Source organism: Ostrea edulis, chromosome 2, assembly GCF_947568905.1.
Source record: "Ostrea edulis chromosome 2, xbOstEdul1.1, whole genome shotgun sequence".
Classification (NCBI taxonomy): Eukaryota; Metazoa; Mollusca; class Bivalvia; order Ostreida; family Ostreidae; genus Ostrea; species Ostrea edulis.
In genome coordinates, this window is record NC_079165.1 from 63,274,954 (window position 1) to 63,285,820 (window position 10,867).

General features: G+C 34.2%; 1 protein-coding gene and 1 long non-coding RNA gene across 2 annotated transcripts in view; one reads left to right on the forward strand and one right to left on the reverse strand.

Moving 5' to 3' along the window:
• LOC130046411 (methionine adenosyltransferase 2 subunit beta-like) overlaps window positions 1–10,867 on the reverse strand; it is a 56,713-nt gene that overhangs the window by 27,737 nt on the left and 18,109 nt on the right. The gene's annotated exons all lie outside the window — the stretch shown is intronic.
• LOC130052246 (uncharacterized) lies at window positions 9,012–10,107 on the forward strand. Its single transcript, XR_008800606.1, has 2 exons — window positions 9,012–9,136; window positions 9,930–10,107. It is a non-coding gene; the product is annotated as an uncharacterized LOC130052246 (long non-coding RNA).

The window sequence follows — 10,867 nt, forward strand, 5'->3', positions numbered from 1 at the left end:
ATTAAATATATAGAAAGAAATATTATAAAACATTCATAAATGTTAATTGGGTTCAGGACTTAATTGTGCTCATGCAGAAGTATATGAGTGAATAATATTTAAAATATATGCATTGTATTGTAAAAAAAAAAAATTGTGAATGGGGTTGCTTCAAAATGAATATTCATATTATAGTATTTTCTATATATAAGCTATCTTTAGCACTGTACTTTGACAAACTTAGATTTATCTTTCCAAACATGTCGTCATGCATATATAATATATCAATTGTCTTAGTTTAGCTTATATCACTTTGGCTAGCAATGATTTGGATGCTCACATTTGAATAATGAAAAAGAGTTCAGCTTATAAGTACCTTTATTTCAAATGCAATACTTATTTAAGGTGCAATCATATAATCATGCAGTCATCAGACACTTTGCACTGCAAATTATCTTATAAAAAGTCATTTACATTTTTCTTTGATAATATAAATTGGCACGTGATGTATAATTGCTTTTATTGATAAAGTACTACTTTGCAGTGACACAGATTAAAAATTTAATTATAACCATTATTCAGATCAATAGTTATAATTATCATTCAGTGCTCTGTAAATAGCTGTACAAGATAGGGGTGTGTCTAGTGCAAGCTTATTTAGGGTTCTTCTTTCACATCTTTTCTACTTCAAAGGGCACACCTGTGGTAGAAGGAATGTAGGAAAAAAAGTCACCGGTAAGAGAGAACATTTTGTAAATGTCGATGTTTTTAATTTAAATCGCTTCCACAAGGAACCTCCTATCAGAAATATGCCTTGACCCAGTATGAAGGTCATTTTTGACAAGGTCACAGGGTACTACATGTAAGTAACGTATTAAAATATGGTTTTAGCCATATACTTTGAAATGAAAAAAAAAATCAAAGCTTATACTTTAGATTAAGGGTACTTTAGACTTAAAGGTATGTCCTGACCCTAACCCAGAGTAATTCAGATAAGGTCAAGGTCACCAGTTTTATAAGAATAAAATTCTTGCCATATCCATAACTTTGTTGTGGAAAAAAACCCAGAAGATTATACAAGACATGAATGATACTTGTGACTTTGAGAGGTGTAACAACCCTGCACTATGATTGTTTTAACAAGGTTAGAAAGAAATGTCATTAATACAAAAGTAAAGGTCTCAGAGTTCAAGATATATCTTAGAAATTTAAAATTTGAAAGGACAAAACCTTGGATTGGAAGAGGAACATAAAGTCACGGTCGCAGAACTGAGAATTTAAATATTTTTGGTCCATGACAATTTGATGCTTGGACTGTTGATAGATTCTGATACTCAACATGCATTCATTCCTTATAACATTTCCATTAGAATTTGGACAAAATAGCAGAGTTCTTTAAGCTATTTTAAAGTGAACCTTTTCTGTTTACCTTGCAGGGTCATCAGTCCTTAATCCTTGAGACAGCTCTAGTTAGTCTTAGTTTGACATTTTATGATTGCAGCAATTGCAAGATATTGAACTATTGTTACATTTTTGTGACAGATGATTGAACAATCTAATTAAAATCAGACTCTAAGATACGCTCACAATCGCTTACGCAGAGTATACGGCATGAATTTAAGAAGTCTGATTTTAATTATATTGATGATTGAAATACCGATTTTAGGTGAAGATGTTAAATTTAATTTATTTCAGGTTTATGAAGAAGAGGACATGGGTTTGATTCTCAGAATAGCAGTTTATATATACATTAACATGCCTTAGATAAATATATATTTAGTTTGCTTTGCACATATTTTTATTTTTTATGCACATTTTCCTATATATTTCTCCATGATATATTTAAAATATTATGTATGGATGGTGATGGCTGGGGTTGAGTTATATATAATTTAGTATGAAAACAACCTAATTTTTCCCAATTTTGTGTATATAAAGATCTATAAAGATCTTTATAACACAATTGAAGCTCTTTCTCTCTGCTTGCTGAAATCTTTACTACTTTTCTAACACTTCTACTGCACCAATCTAACACCATTATAGGTAGTGTACGGACAGTCTAAGACATGGGTTCAATTCCCATCACTACCAGAGTTGAATACATTTTTGTATGACTTATAGCTTAATTACAGTAATAAATTATAATACACTGCATGGCTTAATTTAACCTCACTGTTACATTGTTGTTTTTCTCTATTAAAAGAATTTATTCTATAGTTTTAGTAATGAAGTAATGATGACTTATTTTAAAAAATCTTAAGAACAGCAGGGCTCAAGTACTCAGGTGAGCTTTGTGGCACATACACCTCTTGTTTCAAGAATAAACATTATAACTCATACTTAACACTTAGGTTGCTCCTGACCTGAGGGTGTGTCAATACCTTATCATAAGGTAATTAACTGAGGTTAAGGTCACAACATTTTGTGCATAGTTTTGATCCAATAAAAACCCCCATGGTGGGTATTAGTCCTTCTATGACATCTCTGGATAGGATGATGATCTTAAAAGATCAATCTGCTTCATTTTTCTGTCATTAGCTTTAGAAGTTTTGTGTTAGTGTTTGTGTTACTGTTATTCAGTGGTAAGGTTGAGTTTACCTAAAAAAAACCAAACACATTCTAATGCAACTGTTTTGTAAAATGCATTTTGATTGCCTAATCCACTGTAGTTTGCCGCAATAAAACGAGCATTTACGAGACGGAAAGTATTTGATTAATGCGTCAATTTACTGCCTAGATTTTCCATGAAGACCCTATTGGAAAATTCACATTTCTGGTATATACCCATGTTAAATCAGGCCATGTGTTAAACAAACCATTTGGAAAACAATATGGTATGGATTTTTATAATGCAATACTTAGCAAGAAACTGCTCGAATGGTACCTGTTATGAGTTGATGTATCAGTATGATACACAGTTAGATACATGTACATATACTTGAACATGTCCAATATTGATCAATAAATTTATATTGATGTCATAAGTTGGTAACACAGGATCCACATAATAATAATAAAAGATTAAAGTTACATTTTTATTGCAATTAATTTATAGGCATCGGGTTTATTAACACATAACATAGTTTGGTCAAATTGATATGCAAATACTTCTTAATTTGGTTATTTATTGCATGCTTTCTTACCTGAAACCTTTGATAGGCCCTTTTTTGACAATTTTTTTTTTTAAATGTTGACACTTATGTATTAATGTTGCATATCTATATTTTGTTTTGATTAAAATGTAAACTACTGTATACAGTACCTGTGGATGTTTAAATGTGTGTTTTAAATTAGGTAAATTAGTAGGAAAACCACATATAGTATAAAATTATAACTATTCCTTCAACACTGTTCAAGACAATGTTGTTTTAAAAGCTAAATCACTTCATGTTGGAATGTTTACATGAAAACTTCTCTTGTTTGATGTATTGAATGTATTGTATATTAAACTTAATGTTGTGTATATTTTACTTGATAATCTTCCAAACCATAGACTTCTGATGATAAAATTATGAAAACACTGTTCACGCTTTTGTTTATGAGGGCCGAAACCTTCTTGGTGCTTTGCCTTTAAACTTCATTTTATAAGACTTGCTTTATTTTTTTTTTAAAAATATGCTTTTTTTCTAAGAAAAGTTATAACCATGTATTATAAATTATTTTGCACCAGGAAGGTCTCAGGAATAAATCTGTTCTCTTACCTGACTGATGAGGCCCAAAGAGAACATTTAAATATCAGCATTTTCAAAAGTATATTTCTTATTTCAAAACAAGCATTAAGAAGCCAAAGAGGCACATCAGATTTGATGTATAGATGCACCTTTTAAAAAAACTTCTCTCTACTATAATACTCAGTATCAGTGAGTGAATGGAAGCATTAACTGAGAAGAAGATTCATTAAAATATTCAATATGATGTGGGTGTTGCAGTTGGGGTGGGAAAAGTTATAATGTAGCTGGAGGGGGGAAGCCCAACTCAATCATTTGAATTAAATATTGGTTATTAATCATCACAATGTTTGTTAAAATTGTGATTTTTTTTTATTTGAATCATTCAAATAACAAAGAGAAAAGAAAAAGTGTTAATAAACCTTGTACATCTACTTCCAATTTCTTTTCCACCTATATTTTAGAGCTTTTCATTCTCACACGGGTCCAACACAAAACTAATTTTATTCACTTCATTAAAATACATATGTGGTCACTATTGTGTTTATACATGTATGTCTTAATTTATCAAAATATCACAGGCACTTAACATATTTTTCTTATCTAAATTTCGGTGTACTCTGCAACGTAAAGCTGGCGGGGGGGGGGGGGGGGGGTTAAATACCACTGTGCTTAATTTGTCAAGGTATCTTAAACCACTTATACATTGGGTTAAAATTCCAAGCAAGTTAATACCTTTGTTACCTTGAGTAACACATTAAATATCATAACATTAAACTAACACGCAAAAGAGACGACTGATACGGGATTTGACCGTTTTCTTACTTGATTCTAGGCCTACTTTCACTTTGTGTGTGACGTCACAATTATGGTCACATGGTGTGCAGGGAGCTGCCTTTAGACTAGTCTAGGTCACCTACACGTTTGTCAATGCAGTGTTCTACAATAGGATCCTTATCTGGAAGATGTTCACAGTTCACCCTATCCTTCACGGCCAGCATTTGAACATAATGCTTACACTGGTTTTGATGCTCTTCTGTCATGTCACGCACTCGGATCAGAAAATCCAGGTTATCAAAATTAAACCTGTAGCCTGGAGAAAATTCTACAGTTGGAGTGATCTGAGAATATTCATGATCAAATACATCTGAAAGAGAAGGTCCATTGTTTGGTACACATGAATAGTCATGATCAATCAACTGGATCTGGCTGTCTTCATTTTCAATGAGATGTTCCAATTTCTGGTTGTTCTCAACAGAGGCTTTCAGTTGCATCATTTTTCTATCTATAGTAGACTGGGCTTTGGTTAAAGTTCTATGAACACAGGAATGACTGACAGAGAGACCCAGTTTGGACAATATATCAAAACCCTCTTTCTGCAACTGGCAGTTGTACATGGATATGCCTACCATATGTTGGAGTTTATTCAAATACTTGGATCGGGAGTTAAGTAAAACAAATAATGCAGATACAATATTTACAGAGTCATACACTTTTGTATTGCTGAGAGCTATAGTTTTCAGAACATTCCACAAAAGGGGAGTAGAATTTTGAAGCAAATGAACTAATTTCTGGATGTCAAACTCAAGAAGATCCTCCTCTGATTGCTTTTGAAATGCATGTCTATTGGACTGTAGCAATAGTTTTGATGTTTTCTTCACTACATCACACACACCTTCGATCGACTCATTCCTTGTTGATATGTCATCACTAGACAGCAATAATTTTGTAGCTTTTCTTACACTTCCCACTTGCAAACTTCTAACAATAGGAGAGAGTCTTTGTTTAATGTCCAGACTTTTGTACAGTTGTGTTTCTCTTCGGGAACTTAATGTTTCTTGGGGTGATGGAGTAGGCAAACTGCACTGTACTTCTTTGTCAGATGTCAGTGGAAAATAATCTTGGAAACTATCATCCATGTTAGAGTCAACACAGCTTTCAACATGCTGAAACTTTAATTTACACAAGGCCTGGTTTTGAAGTTTTGCCTTTGGGGTAGCTGGGTGTCCCTTTAATTCTATGCAAAATAAAAAAGGGACTAAAAGGCACAGTCTAAGTTAAAATTTAAACATTTCCAAATCCAAGGAGCTTAACTTTTTTACTTTACTCAAATTTTAATGTAATTCAATTGAATTCATTAATTGATTCACCAAGTATGTTGGCATAAACAATCATGTTACACAATATATATGAGATACTCAGATATATAATGACAATGAAGTTATGTCTAAATACTATCATTTCATATGCATATGTAAATACAAGTAAATATATTTGACATGTACCTGTGATATCAAACTGTATGTATGCAATTTGGTATTGTATACAACATTGATTAAATATAATTATAGCACTTTACTTTAAATTTGTTGTGCAATAATTCAAAATATTCATGTACTCTGGCATGAACTACATTAACAGGGTTGCATAGTACTTTACAATGATTTTTCTATGATGTATCATCATCTGCATTGTAGATGTTCAAAGGGTAGTATTTGTTTTTTATATCTTTAAACATGAAGCAGAAATAAAACCATTATTCATCTCATACTGTGTGGTGTATATTGAAAGTGATCTAAGGGAAAATTTATATAAAAGTTTCCTTATATTCCTTATACTCTGCAAGCCTCGCGAATAAATACACCATATCAAAACACACAATACAGATATCCTCTATGTAATAAATAACACACACACCCCACAACAACCGGTTTTGATTTAAAAATTCTATTATGTAATTTCTGGAATAATTGTACATTATTATTATAAATTAAGTATATGGCCTAATTACAAAGTGCTTCAATAGGATATATTTTAGCTACATTTGATAGTGAGAATGTGTTTAGCACCATTTGGTGCATGCATAACATATGACATGTACATGTAAATAATAAACAGTGTTAAAAATGCAGTACCTGGAGAATATGTCAAACTGGCCCTTTTATTTCTGTTGTTTGGGGTGAGTTCTATCAGTCTTTTCTGAGATACCCGAACGCTCATTTTTTGTGATTTGAGATTGACCTTCTGGACGAGCTTTTGTGTCTGCTCCTCCATGTCCAGAATACGCTGCAGCAACCGTTTACATCCAATGCACAAGAAACTGCCATTATTTTCATCAGAATTAAATGAAACATGGTAAAAAAATTCCACTAGTTCACAGCTCGGACCATCCGAACCATTTTTACCTTTTATATAATAACGCTGTTTGCTTTCTTGAGAACAAGCGACACATAAACTGATATTTGGAACAACAGCTGTGGTGTTTGTTTTCTTCGGTGTCGCCATTTCCGTTATTCGATAGCGCCCCCTCGCGGTGTAATATTTTTAAATAGAACGCTCCAAGGCGTTTGAGTGGGAAGTCAAACGGCTTGCGTGACCTAGGCTACCTTTAGACTCGTTCTATATATATATATATATATATATATATATATATATATATATATATATATATGGAAAAAACCAGAATTGCCTAGCTACAGGGCGCCGCCATTGTGGACACCCAAAGTTGTGCGGAGAAGAAAAGTTGACAGGAGATCTGATTGGTCATTAACAGAAAATCTTTGTGATGGAATTTAATAGTGAAATATAAGTGATAAAAATGACAGGTGACATAACAGAATATGTAGAAAGATACAGAAGTTATAAGGGAAGATCTGAGTGGAGAGGTGATATTTGGATGGACAATTTCATTCAGTGCGGATCTACACTAGTTGTAAACAGGCCAAAATTTGAAGGAAAAACGCAACGGCAAGCCATATATTTTTTGGTGGGATTTTGAAGGGGAGATGATGAACTTTGCTGAATGGTGACTGATTTTTTGAAAATTGGCTTAATAAATAATTGACAGTGATTGGAATTTGTATGGAAGTCTATGGGAAAACATTTGGTGGTGTTTGTCCTATACTGAGGTAGCGAGAACCAGTTTATGAGGTAAGTGTAAGAAAGTAGTGCATTTTTAGCGCCATTTGTCAGTTTTACAATAAAATGGATGCATTTTTTGATAATTTGAAAGAAAAAGTAAATCGTAAAAGTGTACGGGGCCCCCAAGGGGGCACCTGCATCATTTGGAGGGGTAGGATTTCCCCCTCTGGCTATGGGCTACAAACTGTCTACTGGCCAGAGGAGGGAAGAAAGGTGGAAAAGGCCCACAGAGTTGCCCTTATGGCAGAGTGGAAACTGACTCGGAGTCTTCCATGCCTTCCTTGGCCCAGGTGAATTCATCACCGATGTTTTTGGCCATAGGTATATTCACCCCACATGTCTGCTCAGTGCACACATGACTGGGATTGTTCTTGAGATGCTGTCCTTTGGGGCATATTTTGTTTTTAGTTACTAAAGATATTATTTTGTGACTACTGGTCACATTCTCTGCAATTGAGAAGACGGTTTGTGTAGCTAGCTGGAAGGGGGTTTCCCCTACCCCAGAATATAGGGCGTTATTATACATCCCATCGCACTGAATTCCTATGGTTTTTGGACTTTTGGCCTCCCCTCAATTTATTAATATCAACTAATTTCTTACATCTTTTTTTCATATCAGACTTGTTTAAGGTGATTACTTTTTGCATAATGGTGTTGCTTGTTTTTTGTAGAGAAGACTCGGCTGGAGGTGGGGTGTTGGTTGACATGAGGATTTTACGAAGAGAAGAACTGCCAATGGGGGTTTGACTGAGACCTATTTGTAGGCCATAGTTTATTGATGCTGCTTTCCTTCCCCTGGAACCGGATTCTACTTCGACATAGAGGCTATACATTTTGGACACGTAGGTGCAGGTGTTACATTTAAGCCGTAACCTAGTGCCCAGGCCACGCCTCTCTTCAGAGTCCAAGTCCCAGGTTAGGTCACCATCACAGCCTGGATTGGCCCGCCCACGTTCTTTGAACTCTGCGTTGAACATGCCACATGTCTTTTCCAGATGCAGCAGTCTGTAGGAGTCATTTTCACACCTGCCGAAATCAGTTATGTACCTGATTACTTCCTAACCAGGCAAGTTCATGTTCAGAAATTAGAGTTACTTCCCTTTGACTATACTTGTTCTCAAAGTTGAGTCAAGGGGCTCATCACAGTCCCTAACATCTGTTTTTTGTAACTTTCTCTTCATATGAATGAACAATTATTGTAATGTTGCTATAATTTAGAGAGTTTATTAATTATAAAATTAATTAAGCTAATTAAATTTACAGGATCTTAGGGATACCCCTTATTTCAGCCAATTTGGCCATATGTGGGCCTATTCTGAGAATTAGAAAAAATATTTTCTACTCAAAGAGGTTTTGTTTCATAATTTAAGAAAGTTAGAAGAATTGTAATCGTAACCCTGAGGATTCAGCCTGATTTAAAGTCTCATGGTTTCCTTCCTTTTTCAGGGGTCTTGGCTGAAGCAGTCGGTGGCACCCAGGCCTGAGCATCATTTCCTGCTCCTCGCACAGAGAGGGTGGATGCGTCACCAGTTGTAGGGTTTCCCTATCAACTCTCGTGAATGGTGCAGGTGAGTTTTCTTTTTTTTTTCCATGTAATTTCCCCTTGTTGTGAGGCACATATTTTGGCTTAAAACCATAATTATTCCCTTTTTTGAATTTTCCCATCTTTGAAAACTGACATATAATTCTGCTAGGAATATTCTGTCTGAAGTGAAATTCACTTGTGATGTGCTTTTTCCAGTGCTCTATCAGCATCATGTCAAGTTTAAGTGATATCGTGTAATAATTTATTATCATGATAGGAATTAGCAAGCAACCCTCACTGCAAAATGTATCTGAGTTAAAGAGGGTAGTGACAGTTTTACTGTTACAGAGAAACAACACTACTAGATCAGATTACCCCTCATATGTTTTGATAACCTTCTATTAATTGGCTGTCAGCAGCTTGGTGAATTCATTCTGAATTGGAAAAGTAAATGCATTTTGAAAGCATTTTTCCTTGATAAATTAAGATTTTTTGGCCATTTTTTCAAAAACCGGGTAGAATGTACCCTGAATATGTAAATTACATGTGAATCCTCACATCCTCTTGAAAACATCAAAAATAAGACAATAAGACTGTTATTTACATTTTTTACTTCAATAAGCACTGTAAAAAGTCATTATAAAGTTGACATTCAACACAGCTTCATATCACAGTTGAGTTCATCATGTGTGAGGGGTTACATTATATAGATAGTCATAATTTACATGTTTTTTCATGTAATTTTTTCATGTTACATATTTTACATGTACTATGTGCATGTTATCTAAAAATGTCAAATTGGCCACTTTTTCACTTTGTTTTCCATTTGGTTATAGGAAAAACACCAGAATTGCCTAGCTACAGGGCGCCGCCATTGTGGACACCCAAAGTTGTGCGGAGAAGAAAAGTTGACAGGAGATCTGATTGGTCATTAACAGAAAATCTTTGTGATGGAATTTAATAGTGAAATATAAGTGATAAAAATGACAGGTGACATAACAGAATATGTAGAAAGATACAGAAGTTATAAGGGAAGATCTGAGTGGAGAGGTGATATTTGGATGGACAATTTCATTCAGTGCGGATCTACACTAGTTGTAAACAGGCCAAAATTTGAAGGAAAAACGCAACGGCAAGCCATATATTTTTTGGTGGAATTTTGAAGGGGAGATGATGAACTTTGCTGAATGGTGACTGATTTTTTGAAAATTGGCTTAATAAATAATTGACAGTGATTGGAATTTGTATGGAAGTCTATGGGAAAACATTTGGTGGTGTTTGTCCATATGTGCATTAGGAGGGGTAGTGTCAAAAGTGGCAAGATGGTAAAGGGGTAGTGTCAAAAGGTGAAAATGATAAGATTGCAAGAGTTATGCCTCTTCAGCCACGCAACAAATATTTGATCTACTCATCAACAACACAAGGTTGGCAGTCTCTGTCATGGCTTTACTTGAGTGATACAATACAAGTTAAATTCATTTCACAATCACTATTCCACTTCACTATATTATTGAATTATATAATAAGTCATGATACTACAATGCATGATCTACATCGACTTTGGTAGTTATGACGTAAGATCAATGCTCAATAAAGTGACCAATCAATCAATATTTCAATCCAACATCACTTCAAATCAATCAATATTTCAATCAATCAATATAACAATCAACCAGTGTATCAATGTTTTCAATCAGTCAATATATTCAATCAATGTGTCAATCAAAATAAGCCCAATTATTGGCAATGGACCTGGAAGAAAACAGAATCCGGG